The sequence below is a fragment of the Lutra lutra genome, chromosome 15 (genome assembly GCF_902655055.1).
Source record: "Lutra lutra chromosome 15, mLutLut1.2, whole genome shotgun sequence".
Classification (NCBI taxonomy): Eukaryota; Metazoa; Chordata; class Mammalia; order Carnivora; family Mustelidae; genus Lutra; species Lutra lutra.
In genome coordinates, this window is record NC_062292.1 from 67,287,534 (window position 1) to 67,303,629 (window position 16,096).

Genomic DNA, 16,096 nt, shown 5'->3' on the forward strand with positions numbered 1-16,096 from the left:
CACCCCCAGAGGTCAGTCCTGCACTGAGAGCTCTTTACAGACAACGTGAATTCGTCATCGTCCCTGCTTGCTGAGGGTGGGCTCTGTGACCCACACTGTTCAGACATTCTGCTCGCTGCTAACTCACTGGGTCCTGGTGGACTCTCTGTGCGGTGGGGAACCTTGTGCCCACTTTACAGATCAGTAGAAGGAGCCAGAAAGGCTGACTCTGCAGGCCACATGGCTGGGAGCGCCGGAGTCAGGACTCAGCCCAGGGAAGGGAGCTGCAGGCCCGTCTCTCCAGGCCTCGGCTGGCTGTCCCACGTCCTGGCCAACCTCCTTCTATCCTGTCCTGCTGGCCAACGGTCCAGCCTCTTACTGCTCAGCACAGGCAGAAGTTTCTAGTTCCTGACAGTGAGCTTTAACTGACTGCACAGAGTGACACCCATGTCCCCCTCTTTGCCGTCCCCACGCAGGATGCAGAGCTCCTTGGAGCTCAGTGAGGACTTTCCCCTGGACTTCAGAGCCCTTCTCTGGGGACGTGTCGTCTCCTGCATGCCTCTCTCTGGCTCGTCCCCCTGACCCTGCCAGCTTCTCCCCTGCAGCCCTCACTCGGTCCCCGTGGTGCCCCTGCTCCACACCTGAGCCCGCATCTTGGCCTCACCTCATGGGGACCCTTGAGTGCCAGGAGGTGACCCCCATGTGACACCGTCGATGCCCCTTTCCTGATCCAACCCCCTCTCCTCAGGTTTCCGGAAGGCCTCTCCCATGGACCCCGGACCCACCTGCCGTCCTCCCAGACTCTCCGCTGTCTCCCCAGGGCTGCTCTTCGCTCACAGGGCGGTGCTTCCCAGGGTTTGGGCAGGACCCTTCCCATCCCCCGTGTCCTCCTCTCTCTGGGGCCCCGGCTCCTGGGGTTCTGGGGCCAGTCACACCACTGATGCCCAGGGAAACCTTTTTTTTTTATTTTATTTTTTATAAACATATATTTTTATCCCCAGGGGTACAGGTCTGTGAATCGCTAGGTTTACACACTTCACAGCACTCACCATAGCACATACCCTCCCCAATATCCATAACCCCACCCCCCTCTCCCAACCCCCTCCCCCCATCAACCCTCAGTTTGTTTTGTGAGATTAAGAGTCACTTGTTTGTCTCCCTCCCAATCCCATCTTGTTACATTTATTCTTCTCCTACCCCCTTAACCCCCCATGTTGCATCTCCTCTCCCTCATATCAGGGAGATCATATGATAGTTGTCTTTCTCCGATTGACTTATTTCGCTAAGCATGATACCCTCTAGTTCCATCCACGTCGTCGCAAATGGCAAGATTTCATTTCTTTTGATGGCTGCATAGTATTCCATTGTGTATATATACCACATCTTCTTTATCCATTCGTCTGTAGATGGACATCTAGGTTCTTTCCATAGTTTGGCTATTGTAGACATTGCTGCTATAAACATTCGGGTGCACGTGCCCCTTCGGATCACTACGTTTGTATCTTTAGGGTAAATACCCAGCAGTGCAATTGCTGGGTCATAGGGTAGTTCTATTTTCAACATTTTGAGGAACCTCCATGCTGTTTTCCAGAGTGGTTGCACCAGCTTGCATTCCCACCAACAGTGTAGGAGGGTTCCCCTTTCTCCGCATCCTCGCCAGCATCTGTCATTTCCTGACTTGTTAATTTTAGCCATTCTGACTGGTGTGAGGTGATATCTCATGGTGGTTTTGATTTGTATTTCCCTGATGCCAAGTGATATGGAGCACTTTTTCATGTGTCTGTTGGCCATCTGGATGTCTTCTTTGCAGAAATGTCTGTTCATGTCCTCTGCCCATTTCTTGATTGGATTCTTTGTTCCTTGGGTGTCGAGTTTGCTAAGTTCTTTATAGATTTTGGACACTAGCCCTTTATCTGATATGTCATTTGCAAATATCTTCTCCCATTCTGTCAGTTGTCTTTTGTTTCCTTTGCTGTGTAAAAGCTTTTGATCTTGATAAAATCCCAATAGTTCATTTTTGCCCTTGCTTCCCTTGCCTTTGGCGATGTTCCTAGGAAGATGTTGCTGTGGCTGAGGTCGAAGAGGTTGCTGCCTGTGTTCTCCTCAAGGATTTTGATGGATTCCTTTCTCACATTGAGATCCTTCATCCGTTTTGAGTCTATTTTCATGTGTGGTGTAAGGAAATGATGCAATTTCATTTTTCTGCATGTGGCTGTCCAATTTTCCCAACACCATTTATTGAAGAGGCTGTCTTTTTTCCACTGGACATTCTTTCCTGCTTTGTCGAAGATTAGTTGACCATAGAGTCGAGGGTCTATTTCTGGGCTCTCTATTCTGTTGGGGGAACCCTTTTTTTAACCATCCCCCCACCAATGGCAGAACCCCATTGCTGCCCGCCTGACTCATGGGCTACACCCCTGCCCCTATGTCCTCCTCCCCGGGTCACATTCCCCACTTCCCTTTCTGTAACACTGTGGACCTGGTGAGAAAGAGCAGGAGCTCCTCTCCCACAGGAAGGAAAGCAGAAGCTGTGATCACATTTGTTATTAGGTGTTTGGGTCCATGATCAAAGGAACGAGACCAACACAAAGCGAAAATCAAGCAAAGCTTTATTTCACACCAAGGATGGAGAATCAAACTGACCGGTCACGGCTGTCTCTTCCAAGAGGCAACGACAACGACGACGACGATGACGGCGACGACCCGGACGACAACGACACTCCCGACACGACGCTCCCAACGACGCTACCCCAGCCTCACAGACTAACTTTTATAGAGGTGGTTGAGCCTGGCTTATACACAGGTGGCCAATGGGATTGCCTTACACAGGAAAACTGCAGTCATGCTAGGTCAGCAAACGGGCAGCCAATCGGATTTCAGTTTACCATAGTAAATATATGCGCACCCCACTGATTGGATGTCTCCATCCGGCCTGACCCGCCCTTGTATCTGGGCTTTGCAAGTAAGTTCCTCTGGACGGCGGGTCAATCTAAGCTCACAACCAAATGGCTCCCTCTGGCTAACCAGGCCCTTACATTAGGCAGTAACAGTGCAGGAGTGTGTGGGGGGATGTGGGAGCTGTACACCTGAGGCCAGGGAAAATCCTGTAAGTTCCCCCCTTGGTATGGGACACACTTTCTCTCCTCCCATGCTCTACCGTCATTCCCCCAGGTGACAACGCCGCCTGCTGTTAGCCCAAATTAGCAATTCGAGCAGGAAAACTGGGTTTCAAATGTCCTTTCCTCTCCATCTCGCAGCTGACCCAGAGCTCCACTGGAAGCAGGTAGATCCCCTCAGATCAGAGGAAAGAAGAGACATTTCTCATCCCAAAACCTCAGTGTCTGCACGGAAGTGCTCACTCACACTCACACACAGCAGCACACACACACACACAGCAGCACACACACACTCACACACAGCAGCACACTCACACACAGCAGCACACACACACTCACACACAGCAGCACACACACACTCACACACAGCAGCACACACACACTCACACACAGCAGCACACACACACTCACACACAGCAGCACACACACACTCACACACAGCAGCTCACTCACACTCACACACAGCAGCACACTCACACTCACACACAGCAGCTCACTCACACTCACACACAGCAGCACACACACACTCACACACAGCAGCACACACACACTCACACACAGCAGCTCACTCACACTCACACACAGCAGTACACTCACACTCACACACAGCAGCTCACTCACACTCACACACAGCAGCACACACACACTCACACACAGCAGCTCACTCACACTCACACACAGCAGCACACACACACTCACACACAGCAGCACACACACACTCACACACAGCAGCTCACTCACACTCACACACAGCAGCACACACACACTCACACACAGCAGCTCACTCACACTCACACACAGCAGCACACTCACACTCACACACAGCAGCACACACACACTCACACACAGCAGCTCACTCACACTCACACACAGCAGCACACTCACACTCACACACAGCAGCTCACTCACACTCACACACAGCAGCACACACACACTCACACACAGCAGCACACTCACACTCACACACAGCAGCACACACACACTCACACACAGCAGCTCACTCACACTCACACACAGCAGCACACACACACTCACACACAGCAGCTCACTCACACTCACACACAGCAGCACACACACACTCACACACAGCAGCACACACACACTCACACACAGCAGCTCACTCACACTCACACATAGCAGCACACACACACTCACACACAGCAGCTCACTCACACTCACACACAGCAGCACACACACACACACAGCAGCACACACACACTCACACACAGCAGCACACACAAACATGGACACACACACACCAGCCTCCAGCCGTGCAGCTGTCTGGTCAGAACTAGGGCTGTCCCACAAACACGCAGATCACAGTAGAAAGGAGGACTTGAAGTGTCTGAGAACATTGTCCCATCGGGGTAGCTGGCAGAGCAGGGCTGTGTCCCTGAATCGTGTGGTCTGTTTCTGAGCTCAGCTCTGTTCCCTTCGGGATCCCTACAGTTCACCCTTGCTGGTGGGCGGGGAGCAGGGAGAAACCACGTCCTGGGCCCTGGAAAGCAGGAACTCTAGCAGGTGGTGAGGTTGTCATTAGCCACACAACACACGGTGGGTGACAGACTTTTAACATGATTCCTATTCTCAGTGCAGTCTGGACAGTGAGGGAGTGAGGACTGGAGGTGAGTGCACAAGGCCATGACCCACCACAAAGCCACACAGGGCTCCCTGCCCACCGCACCCCATCCCACCCTCTCACCCATGCCGTGGCCCTGGACTGGATGACTGTCCGTGTCTGCAGACCACTCAGGAGCCTCAGCGCACTCCCGGGACCCAGAGCAAGGACTTCCAAATCCATGTTAGACCCCCCTCCTGTCCCTGGTGGCGCCCCCTGGGCCCCTAAGCTGTAGGCCTGAGGAGCCGTGTGCAAGGACAGATGTGCACCTGCTACGGTCCTTCAGGGGAAACTCTTGCTTCCCTGTCACCAGGTCCCGGCGGAGGAAGAAGGACAAGGAGCAGCTTTTCCCCTGCCCCTTCTCTGGAGGAACCTGCTGGCCTGAGGCTTCCTGGCACCTCGAGGTTCAGCCAGGTCTGGCTCTGCCCACAGCCTGCTTGGGGCTAGACCGGAGCAGTTTGGGGAAACCAGCCCAGGAGGACACCAAAGACATTTGGTTCTAGACGATGTATAGAAAATTTTTTAAACCCAAGCTGATACATTCTGGATACTTAAAGGACTTTTTCCTTTTCCTTTTTAAATCTGAGCAAAGAGGCTTAAAAACCCATGTCAGGTGTGGCTCCTGGTACATTGCTGGGGGAGCTACACGTGGGACCTGGAGATGAAAGGGACGTGCAACCAGTAGCCGTGAAAAGCTATGGGTGCTGCTCTGGATGTCCGACAAGGAGAGTCCTTGTTTTCAGAGGCTCAGTGTGTCCCTTCGTGGCTCAAACTCATGACCTGAGATCAGAACCTGACCTGACATCAAGAGTCAGATGCTCAACTGACTAAGCCACCCAGCAGCCCATCTTTTTCTTGAGTCGTGGAGGATTGCACTGATTCTGTGTGTCTCGGGTTGTTGGGGGCCCCATGCCCAGTGTGGAGCTTGAACTCATGACCTGGGATTGTGACTCACATGGCTCGTGGACTAAGACAGCCAGGGACCCTTCTAGTTACTTCAGATTTTATCCAGATGTGGGGGCTATCGTGAGATTCTGGGCTTTATAAACACCGTCTGGGGATGGAGCTGATTTGTCTCTGTGTCGGACGCCCCCCGTCTGACCAGTCCTGCCTCACCCTCTGTGGGTGCTGGTCCCCCGTCAGTGACTTCATAGCCTGCGTTATGGCTCTCGGGTCCACGGCGCACGGGTGTCATTCAGCACATAGCCTGGGACTCGGGTGGTGGATTATGTCCCAGGTCAGGTGTCAATGTCTCTGCGGCTGTTCCTCAGCTCTGTCCTCAGCGGTGCTGTTCGAAGGCAGACTTAGGACTTGTGATGGGGATCCTTTTCTTGCTCTTTCTTTTCTGAGATTTCCCCATATCTTTTGGCTGCGTGGAGCCCTAGCTAGAAACCCAGGGCTCTCCGGATGTGATAGCTACACTTCTTCCCACCGACCCCTCCTCACCCGTCCTCCCCATGTGCTGGGATAGACTAGACCAGACTCCCCCAAGGTGAGAGGAGTGAGAGGAAACCAGAAGATGCGAGGTTTCTTCTCACGTTCTGTTGGCCACGGGGCTCCTTTCTTACTTCCCACTTCTTTCCGGGGCCGTAGACGCTCTGCAGTTGTCTCTCAGGCTTCGTGGGATGCTAAACTCGGAGGCTAGCCGTGGGCCCAGACAGGCAGTAAGGAGGCCCCGGAATTGCTCCCCACACTCTCTGGCTCACCGGGACCTTCTTTCTTGGTTCTCTCTGAGGTTATGCTCTGTGTTCTGGCTATGTAGGTTGGGGACTTGGCCCATCAAGGGATCAAACAAGAAAGGAAAACAGGAAAGGAAAAGCCCCTGAAGCACACATCTATGATGGGTCTCACTAAGTTTTGTCTTCCTTCCCCAATCCATCCACTGCATACTTTTCAGAGTCCTCACGTACTTGCTTTTTTGTTTTGTCCAAGGTTTTTGTTGTAATCACTGGGAGAAGTGGGCTATAATAAGCGACTGTAGTTGACTTGCCCCAACCCTTAAATTTATTTTCTGAGAATCACAAAATTCATTTGTTTCAGAAATTTGGAAAAACCAGAAAAGCTTAAAGAAGTTTTAGAGAAATTATCCGTCATTGCACTATCTAGTAATAAATCATTTTAACTTTTTCCTCTAATTTTTTTCTCTGCATATTTTAGTATGATAAACACCATAATGGAGATGATCTTTTCTTTTACCTGGTATTTCCATTGAACTGTATCTGTATCAGAGTACGTTTACACTGAGCACCTTCATAAAACCTGCATCTCTCTCACGTGCATGGGTCACACAATCATACCCTTGGTATCAGACATACAGTTTACATCACTGTGACCATCTTTGTGTACACTTTATGTCTGACAACTTTTTCTGAACTCTTTTTTTTTTTTTGAAAGACAGATCACAAGTAGGCAGAGAGAGACAGGAGGAGGCAGGCTCCCTGCTGAGCAGAGAGCCTGATGCGGGGCTCGATCCCAGGACCCTGAGATCATGACCTGAGCCGAAGGCAGAGGCTTTAACCACTGAGCCACCCAGGCGCCCACACTTTCTGAACTCTTAACATCACAATTCCTATCAGTGGAAATCAGTGTCTCCTTTTCTATCTGAAATAATATTTAATTAGTTTTTGAAGTCTGAACCAAGGTTCTTGTATATAATTATCTTCTTTTAGCGATTTCCAAAATGATATTGTTTTTGATGGAGGACCTAGTGGATTTGGTTGTGTTGAACGTTAGAGTTCATACTCGGAAAACCTGATTGAAGAAAATCTTGTCAGTTTTCAATCCTTGGAGGAATGAATGAGTAGGTTAGTAATCTTGGATTTTTATCTTTGAAGAGAAAATGGAATGGTGATGAAAAATGATGTTAATATATAGCTGACATGGTTTGTATCTGTCTCAACTGTGTGTTTATACAGAAATAAGGTCCGCATTAGAAATACAGAAATTAAATAGGAATGACTGAGAAATTAAACAATCAAACTTGTATTACATCCTGACTAGTGTCCGATGGGTGCCTTCCCTCCATGTGGGCCTTATATCCTGTAGTCTTGGCAAACTCGCTTATGAGTCCCAGGAATTTTCTGTAAATTCCCAAGGATATTCTATGTAGGCAAACATATAAAGAGTGTCCATGATGATCTTTGAGTAAAGCAGACTGCCCTCCACACTGTGGGTGGGCCTCACTCCATCAGTTGAAGGCCTAGTGAGAGCAAAGTCTGACCTCCCCTGAACAAAGAAGAATTCAACAGCACACAGTCATCGGACTGGAACTGGGGTATTGTCTAGTCCTTGTGTCTCCTCTGACGACCTTGGACTTGAACCCCAGCATCAGATCTTCTCTGCCTCTCAGCCTGGCTCACCCTCCCTGCAGACCTGACTCACCAGCCTCTATAATAGTGTGAGCCATTCCTTACAGCCCATCTCTCTGGATCTATACGCGTCCTATACTGCTGGTTCCTGCAGGATCCTGACTACTATCCGCAGCACGTCTCTTCCTATCTCCTTCCTGCTAACCCAGCTCCATCAGCACAGAATGGAAATGCTGTTCCAGAGTGACCTGGGCCCTTCAGTCCTGCGTCCAGTCTTCTGTCTGAGCAGCACCCATCTGAGTGCTCCTTGACCTTCCTCTGCCTGTTCCTGTTCCTACCCCATCCCAGCACCCACACTGAATGGCCCCACAGAAACCACATCACCTGCTGTCCACACCGGGCTTTGGTTTCCCCATCGGCTGATTTTCCTGAGATCTTCTCTCTCACCATCATTTCTACCTACCCCTTCTCCCACTTTCATTGACCTTCTCAGTGTGTGTCCTGCTTCCCATATTGTCACAGGGGTCCACCCAGCATGAGGAGACTCACAGGGAGCCTTCTGTCCCAGGAGGACTTCAGCAGGTGCATGAACATCACACCCAGACCTGGATGCAGAGGGAGGACAGGTGTGTGGGAGGAACCGAGCAGTGATGTCTGGACAGGTCTCATCCTTCCAGCTCCTCTGAGCTTCTCGGGACAAGAAAAAGGTAACGCAGGATATCAGTGCTGCTCATCAGAACAGATTTTCCTTGTAGAAGTTTTTTAGTAAAATGTTGTTTACAACAGTAAAGGGCCAGCGGGAAGGAGAGAAATGTTGACAGACACTGACATGCATGTGCCCAGTGGCCATGGTCCAGCTATGGCATGACTCTTCATTGGCTGCACAGAGAGAGGCAGGGAAGGAAGGCTTGAGGCCACTGGAGGTGACAAGTCCCAGAGAAGGCACTGGACACGTGGTCTCTGAGTGGATCAGTCCTGACCATCCATGTTAGCAGGCTGTGGGAAGTGAAAGCGTATGGCTCCATGATGCAGAAGATAAAATCCGGGTGGATGGGACCTGAGATGTCCATAAATCTGTCAATGGATCTCATTCCTTCTACTGCGTCCCCATCCAGGTGGTGTGGAGAGGGACCCAGATGTCTCTGGCCCCTCTACTCCCTCTGCCATCTCACCCCCTTCCAAACCTCCACAATCATGGGCATTAGTCGGAAATACCAGATCCTTCGTCCTGGTCGAATCTCCTCCAGGGGAGACTCTCCAAGACTGTAGAGTTCCTGCTTTCCTGATTTCTTTGTCAAAAGAGAGCAGATAGAATCTATATGAGGAACAGTCTCTCCTCTCCCTGCTTCCCTTTCTCAGCTGCTCCCTCTGCTGCTCACAAACGCTGCTCGCGCTCATGGGGGTCCTTCGTTTCAGTGTAATTTCACCCTCATGAGCCTGCAGGCAGCCTGAGGGCAGAAGCTTCCCCTTTTTCTGTCCCATCACCTGTCATACAGACAGAACTGCTTCGTGGTAGCTGTTCAAAGTTTGTTGGTAGGAGATGAGAAACATTTGCTCAAAAATAATTTGTCCTTCATCTGGGTTGCTAGGGGAGCCCGCCCAAGCCACCACATCAGACCTCGTGAAGTTGAATCTCATTGTCCCTACAGAAAACCTACCCTGAGCTGCCCATGTGGTTCTGCCAAGACAAGCTCCAGGGTCTCCTATGTTTGGACCAACTCAGTGTGCCTCCAGCCACAGGAACTCAGCTGTGCTGGGATCATAGCTGCTAGGATCATGTCTCCGTTCATCTGCCCTCATGCTGACCTCCATGGGGACTCCATCACCTGGAAGTGACCAGTGAGAAGAATGTGGCCCTAAACTTATAAGCTAAATGTAAAGATTTCCTATTAGGAAAAAGCAGCTAGTATGTCTTAAAAACTATGACAAGCACAAGAAACAAATGGGGGGAGAGGCAGGAAACCATCAAAAAAGATAAAATAAAAAAAATCTCTTCAATTGCAAAATAATGCAAAATTCATTATGAAGTATACAAAATTGTAGCACGAAGGCTCTTAACCAGTTGGTTAAACACTGATTTAAAATCTCTTAAGTGAACCCAAAATTTGGCAGAAACACAACAGGAAAGGTGGACATCAGCACAGTGAGGAGCAACCCCAGGAGGGGGACCGAGGGTTAGAACTCGGCATTGGGTAAAACCCTTTCCACCACCTGCCCTGCACTCTTACCAGGAGGACCACAGATGCAGCCCCGTCCTAGATCAAGTGGAGACGCAGAAGGGGACACAGGCCTCGTTCCTAAAGCTCCCAGGCCACTGAGGACACCCTACACCCAGGAGCAGAGACCCGGGCAGACAGGGCAGGGGAAGCAGGACAAAGGGAGGAGAGGAGCACAGCTCTGAGTGTCTACCTACCCAAACTGTCTCCCGTCCGTCCCCTGCTCTGGGCGCCACAGCAGCCCCCTCACAGTCTCCCCTGCTCCTGGTTCCCCTCCAAATCCCCCTCCACCTGACTGCTCTCTTGAGCTTTCAGAAATGCAGGACCGTCCTGTCCTTTCCCTGCCTACAGCCAACCTGCTCCTGCCCCTACTTCTCACAGGATCAATGGCCCTCAGGAGAGGGAGTCTAACCCACCCAGGATCTGCTCCCTGGATGTCTGTCCAGCTGCATCCCACACTGTCTTCCCTGTGCCCTGTTCCACCTGTCCTGCCCTTCACTGCATCTGGCTGCCCACTCTGTCCTCCTTCCTGGATGCTGGGGACTCTCGGCACACTACCCATCTCTCACCCTTCACCTGCACAGTGGGCAAATGCTCCTGTTTCCAGTCCTCTCCTGGACCATCTTTCTCTCTGCCTTGCACTGGAGCAACAGGGTGTGGTCTGCTGTCCCCTAACAGCCCATTGCTGGCCCCACCCTCTGTGGCCCTGCCCACGGCTCCACACAGTTCCCAGCAGGCACTCAGCAGGTGTCCTGCAGCTGGGTAAAGGTCAGCAATAAGTGAAGGAACCCTACAGAGACACACCTAATTTTCCTGGGAGTTTGATTCTCCAAGCTTGATTCACAGTCCCTCACCCGTTGAAAAGACGCTATAACAAACATTCATATAACCAGCTGATGAACAAATCCATTCCCAAAGGCAGAAGCTTTCTAAACACCTGTGTGTGCTTCCTAACCGTTTGCAGCAGACATTCCGTTTGGTTTTATATTTAAATTACCTGTTAATTCAGCGATTTTAAAGAAGCTGTTTAAAAGGATCATTTCCCCTAGTCACATGTACAGTGAGTCTAGGGAAGGGCTAGAAGATTGTATTTTTACTGATGCCCTGAGCAGAGGTTGACAGACTATAGCCATTGCTCAAATCTAGCACCTTTCTTTTCTATAAATAAAGTTTTATTGGAACACAGCCACCTCACATCATATGTTGTGTTTGGCTGCTTTCTCCCAAAGTGGCCAAGCTGTATAGCTGTGACTGAGACAATATGGCCAGTGACACCCAAGATGTTTACCATCTGACCCTTTACACTAACGTTGTCCATCCCTGCCCAGATGACACTGCGGACACCAAGGATGCGTGTCAGTTTGTTGGTCATCGTGCGGATTTTACAAGCTAATGAAAAGCCCTTGAAGCTATGCCTGGGAATAGCCACCTGCTGCATAAATGTAATTACTTCTCCTTTTAATCTGCTAATGGAGTAAATTCCACTAATAAATTTCCTAATTATACTGTCCTTGTATTCCTACAGTAAATCCAATGTGATCGTAATGTAAGCATGTGATTTTGTTGGCAAGCATTAAATTTAGGAAGATTAAGTTTTCTGTGTATGATTGACTGTAACCCATGGGTTAGCAGGTGTGTTTGTCCTGTGTTGGGCTTGGGCTTCTGCTCGTCTGACCTGAGTGGTAAAGCTGACCTATACTCTCACACCCTGACAACCTTCTGCTTTTTCTGAAACACCGTCTGTAACACAGGAATGCTCTTTTCCTTGGCCATCGGGCAGTGCTCACGCCTGAAACTGTGTGCCCTTCACACCCGTGATGAGGACAGACCGTTAGCCACCTTCCCAATATCTTCTAAGTCAATGGGTATGTCCAGGTTTCCTGCTTCTCTTTAACAGATTTTTGGTCATTTCACTTTCCTAGAAAGGGACCTGATCACCTACATTTTAAAATGTATGAATGTTTCTTCGTACTTAGTGTTATTCTATAATATTCAACGTTGTTCTTATCTGTACTGATGCCTGGACCCTCATTCCTAATGAGTTAGGGAGAACATCAACTTTTTGCTCAGACCTCAGTATTCTGCTTCTGATTGGGGTTTATTTTTACATCGACTTTTGATGCTGCTGATTGACCTCCTTCGTCATTGTCATCGTGCACAGAAGTCAGGACGACGTCTGCCTCCTGCCAGCGTCCAGCTTGGCCGTCACAGGCTGAAGCAGGTGGGTTCTTGCTCTGCAACAGGAAGTCAGGCGACGGCAGTGGCTGGGTCGGGCGTCTGCTCAGCGCGGTCCCCGGGCTGCCCCATCTTTCTGCTCCACTGTCCTGGGCATGGGGTCTTGTCCTCCTGCTCCGTCCTCATGGTCCCGGACGGCTCTGTCCGCAGACACCAGCCCACACGGAAGATGGCCAACGAGAGAAGGACGAAGGCCAAAGTCTCTGTTGTCGTGAGGCTTTGTCTCTGCAGGACTGAAGACCCTTCCTCCTGTCCAGCACAGGTCCCCTACCTCGGGGTCAGCCCCGGGGCAGCCATGGGAAAGACCCTACCCCAGCCCTGAGCTCTCCAGGTGCCTGTGGGGGAAGCTGTGCGAGCAGCGCCCCCTGGTGGAAGGAGCCGCAGCGACAGCCGCCTGCACCCAGGGCTCCTAACCCCACCCTGCTGGGCCATGGGGGGCAGGTCGGCCCTGGACACTTGAACGGAGAACAGCACAGCAGTTCCCCGGGCCCAGGTCAGCTCTGCTCCGGCCAGAGTTGGGTCTGAGGAAGGCTATTCAGGAGCCGAGTTCTGTCCCGGTGCCTCCCCACCTCCACCCCCGGCTCTGGTTTTCTCACCTGTCCAGCAGGGGGTGGGTTATGGGGCCGACTCTGAGGCTCCTCCGGCTCTGGCATCCTGGGATTCTAGGTCAGGATGGACCCGATCGGGCCCCTGTTACCTTTCTATCTCCATCTCCTACCTGTCTTGCCTGGGCTCACGGATGCTCCAACCACACTGACCTCTGACTTCTGGAACAGGGCAGGCAGGTCCCGCCTGAGGGTCATTCCACCTGGGCCAGGAATGTGATTCCCCCAGATGTCCACGGTCACTCCTCACCTCCTTGCAGTCTTTTCTCAGAAGTCCCCTTCTTGGGGAACCTGTTCTGACCTCCTGGTGTAACCTGGAAACCACACTCCCCACCTCTGTCATCCAGAGCCCTGCTCGCCGTATGTACTGTGGTTCCCGCGCACAGCCTTTCCCCTGTTAATACAGGGAGGAAGGCAGAGGGTTTGCTGGGTGCACATGTGCATGTGTGTGTGTGTGTGTGTGTGTGTGTGTGTGTGAGCACCTGGAGTGGGGCTTGCGCACAATAGGAGCTCATGCACTGTTTGTGGAAGGATCAGGTCCACCATCAGGGAGGGTCTGGGTCAGGGGCTGACGAGTCCCCCTAAACAGCTCACATTCAGTGCATGGATGAGGTCATGCTACTGTGACCATATGGGGTTCAGGGAAAGGAGCCAGTGGCCCAGGAGCTGCCCTGTAGGGAGAACGAGAAGGGTCAGAGGGCTCGTGGGGAGAACTCAGCACAGCTCGGCCACTGTCACTCAGAATAGACATTCTGAGTCTACACACGGGCCCCCGATTGACCATCTACAGTGATTCTCGGTGGGATCCAGGGAGCATCAGCTGTGAGAGACTCTCTCAACACGGGGGGCAGGGCTGAGGTCATATGAATATGGAAAGGCGACAGCTACATTCCTCCTGAGATGTTCACCGCCCCTACTCCAGGGGAACATCAGTTTTATCTTTTCGTCTGAGATTCACAACATGTATGACCACAGGGTTCAGCTTCCTTCTTCCTTTTTTGGAGCAAAGTTCCTTTGGAGCTCCTGCTCCGTCAGCATGAGCCATCGCCTACTCTGGGAAATGTCCACTAGAAGAGGAAGCTGAACCCTGAGCCCAGCACCCACCCTTTGAGGCCCCCACCAGCCTGCAGCAGGTCCTGGGTCTGGGCCTGCTGGGGCAGGGGGGCAGGGGTGAGGCAGGTGCTCACTGGGGTAGCTGGTGGGGGGTGGGAGCAGCAGCCTCCTCTGGCAGGACCTCTGGGAACCAGGCGGTGGGAGGCCGAGGAGCAGAGCTCAAGTAGGTGCGACTCTGAGCTGGGACTGGGTCTAGATCACCTTCCGGGGATGAGACCAGACAGAGCCTGAGGCCCTTTGTCTGCGGTGATGCCCGTGGGAGGAATCCTAGGTTGCTTCGGGTGCGGTCAGTTACCCACATCGGGGCTTAGTGTCCAGAGGAGAGTTGTCCCAGGTCCACCCCAAAGCTTCTGGAAGCCGAGTTGTCCTCCCATCCAGCAAACGTCCTTCTGCACCCACTCCTTGAAGGGTCCGTGGGACGCCTGAGGACACAAGAGGGAATGTGTGTCCTTGGTCTCAGGGGCCTGGAATTCCTACAGAACCCCAGACTGCCCCTCAGCAGGACTGGAACCCACAGTCAGGGAGGAGGGAGGTGTTGGTCCTGCGAGTGCTGTCCACGTTCATGATGCCCACGGGGCCTGGGACATGTGCTCTGTGAAGACATGAGCCTCAGCGCCCTGCACACAGCAGGCACTTAAAAAATGTGCACGGCCTGAAAGATGCCGGGAGCACCTACTCGGGGAATCATGGAGACTAGATGTCCCAGGCCCACAGGGTGTGTTCAGACCCACAGAGAGAATTATTACAGCAGCAGAGTGTGTCCTCTGCTTTAGGATATGGGTCCAACTGCTTCAAGGCCCAAATTCAGCAACACCCCATACAGCCGTCATTATAGATTCTCCCCCAGGTCGGGGTGGGGGCCCTGCTCTGTGGCTCAGACCCTGGGAAGCAGGTCCCCCGAGATCTGTCCACCTTGCAGAGTGGGGAATGGGACCTGCCTCCCCTCCTCACTCTATCCACAGGCAAGGAGCCCAGGAAGAGAAAGGGGGAATAAGATGTGGGATCCTTACTGTGCCGAGGTGGGCCGAGGCCAGCTCCCATGGAGTCTGGAGAATCAGGGGCGATTCTGACCCCAGGACAGCATCTCAGGGAGGGAGGAGAACTTCCATCCCCCTGTTGGAAGGTCTTGTGGGTTTGGGCACAAATGACAGCATCCGGTGTTGGGTCCCATGGCTCTGAGTGTCATGGGAAGGAGGACCCCAGGCCCTGGCCAGTACAGAGCCACTGTCCCAAATGGTGATGGTGGCAAGGGCAGGGCTCTGCTCCCACACCAGCCCCAGGTGGGACGCCTCCTACCTGGTCCAGGTGTTCTCAGCTTGCTCTGTCTGATACCAGGGCAGTGATAAACCCGTGGGCTCTATGCACCCCCCACTATGGCTGCAAGCTGGGGACACATGTCATTCCATAGTTGCTCCAGTGCCTGTGGGAAGTAGTACATTTCTTTTTTTTTTAATATAATGTATTATTTGATTCAGCAGTACAGGTCTGTGAATCATCTCTCTTACACAATTCACAGCACTCACCATAGCACATACTCTCCCCAATGTCCATCACCCAGCCACCCTATCCCTCCTCCTCCACTCCCCAGCAATCCTCAGTTTGTTTCCTGAGATTAAGAGCCCCTTATGGTTTGTCTCCCTTTCTGGTTTTGTCTTGTTTCATTTTTCTCTCCCTTCCCCTGTGATCCTCCGTCTTGTTTCTCAAATGCTTCATATCAGTGAGATCATATGATAATTGTCTTTTTCTGATTGACTTATTTCATTTAGCATAATACCATCTAGTTCCACCCATGTCATTAAATGGCAAGATTTCAGTGTTTTTTGATGGCTGCATAGTATTCCGTTGTATATAAACACCAAATGTTCTGTATCCAGTCGTCTGTTGATGGACATCTAGGTTCTTTCCA

The 16,096-nt window shown here is 51.7% G+C and overlaps 1 long non-coding RNA gene across 1 annotated transcript in view; it reads right to left on the reverse strand.

The window, feature by feature from the left end:
- Positions 1–4,294: 4,294 nt before the first annotated feature.
- The window catches only part of LOC125085885 (uncharacterized), a 28,433-nt gene continuing 16,631 nt past the window's right edge, over positions 4,295–16,096 (reverse strand). The window contains exon 3 of the long non-coding RNA XR_007123028.1: positions 4,295–4,907. This is a non-coding gene — a long non-coding RNA (uncharacterized LOC125085885). The remainder of the gene's footprint in view (positions 4,908–16,096) is intronic.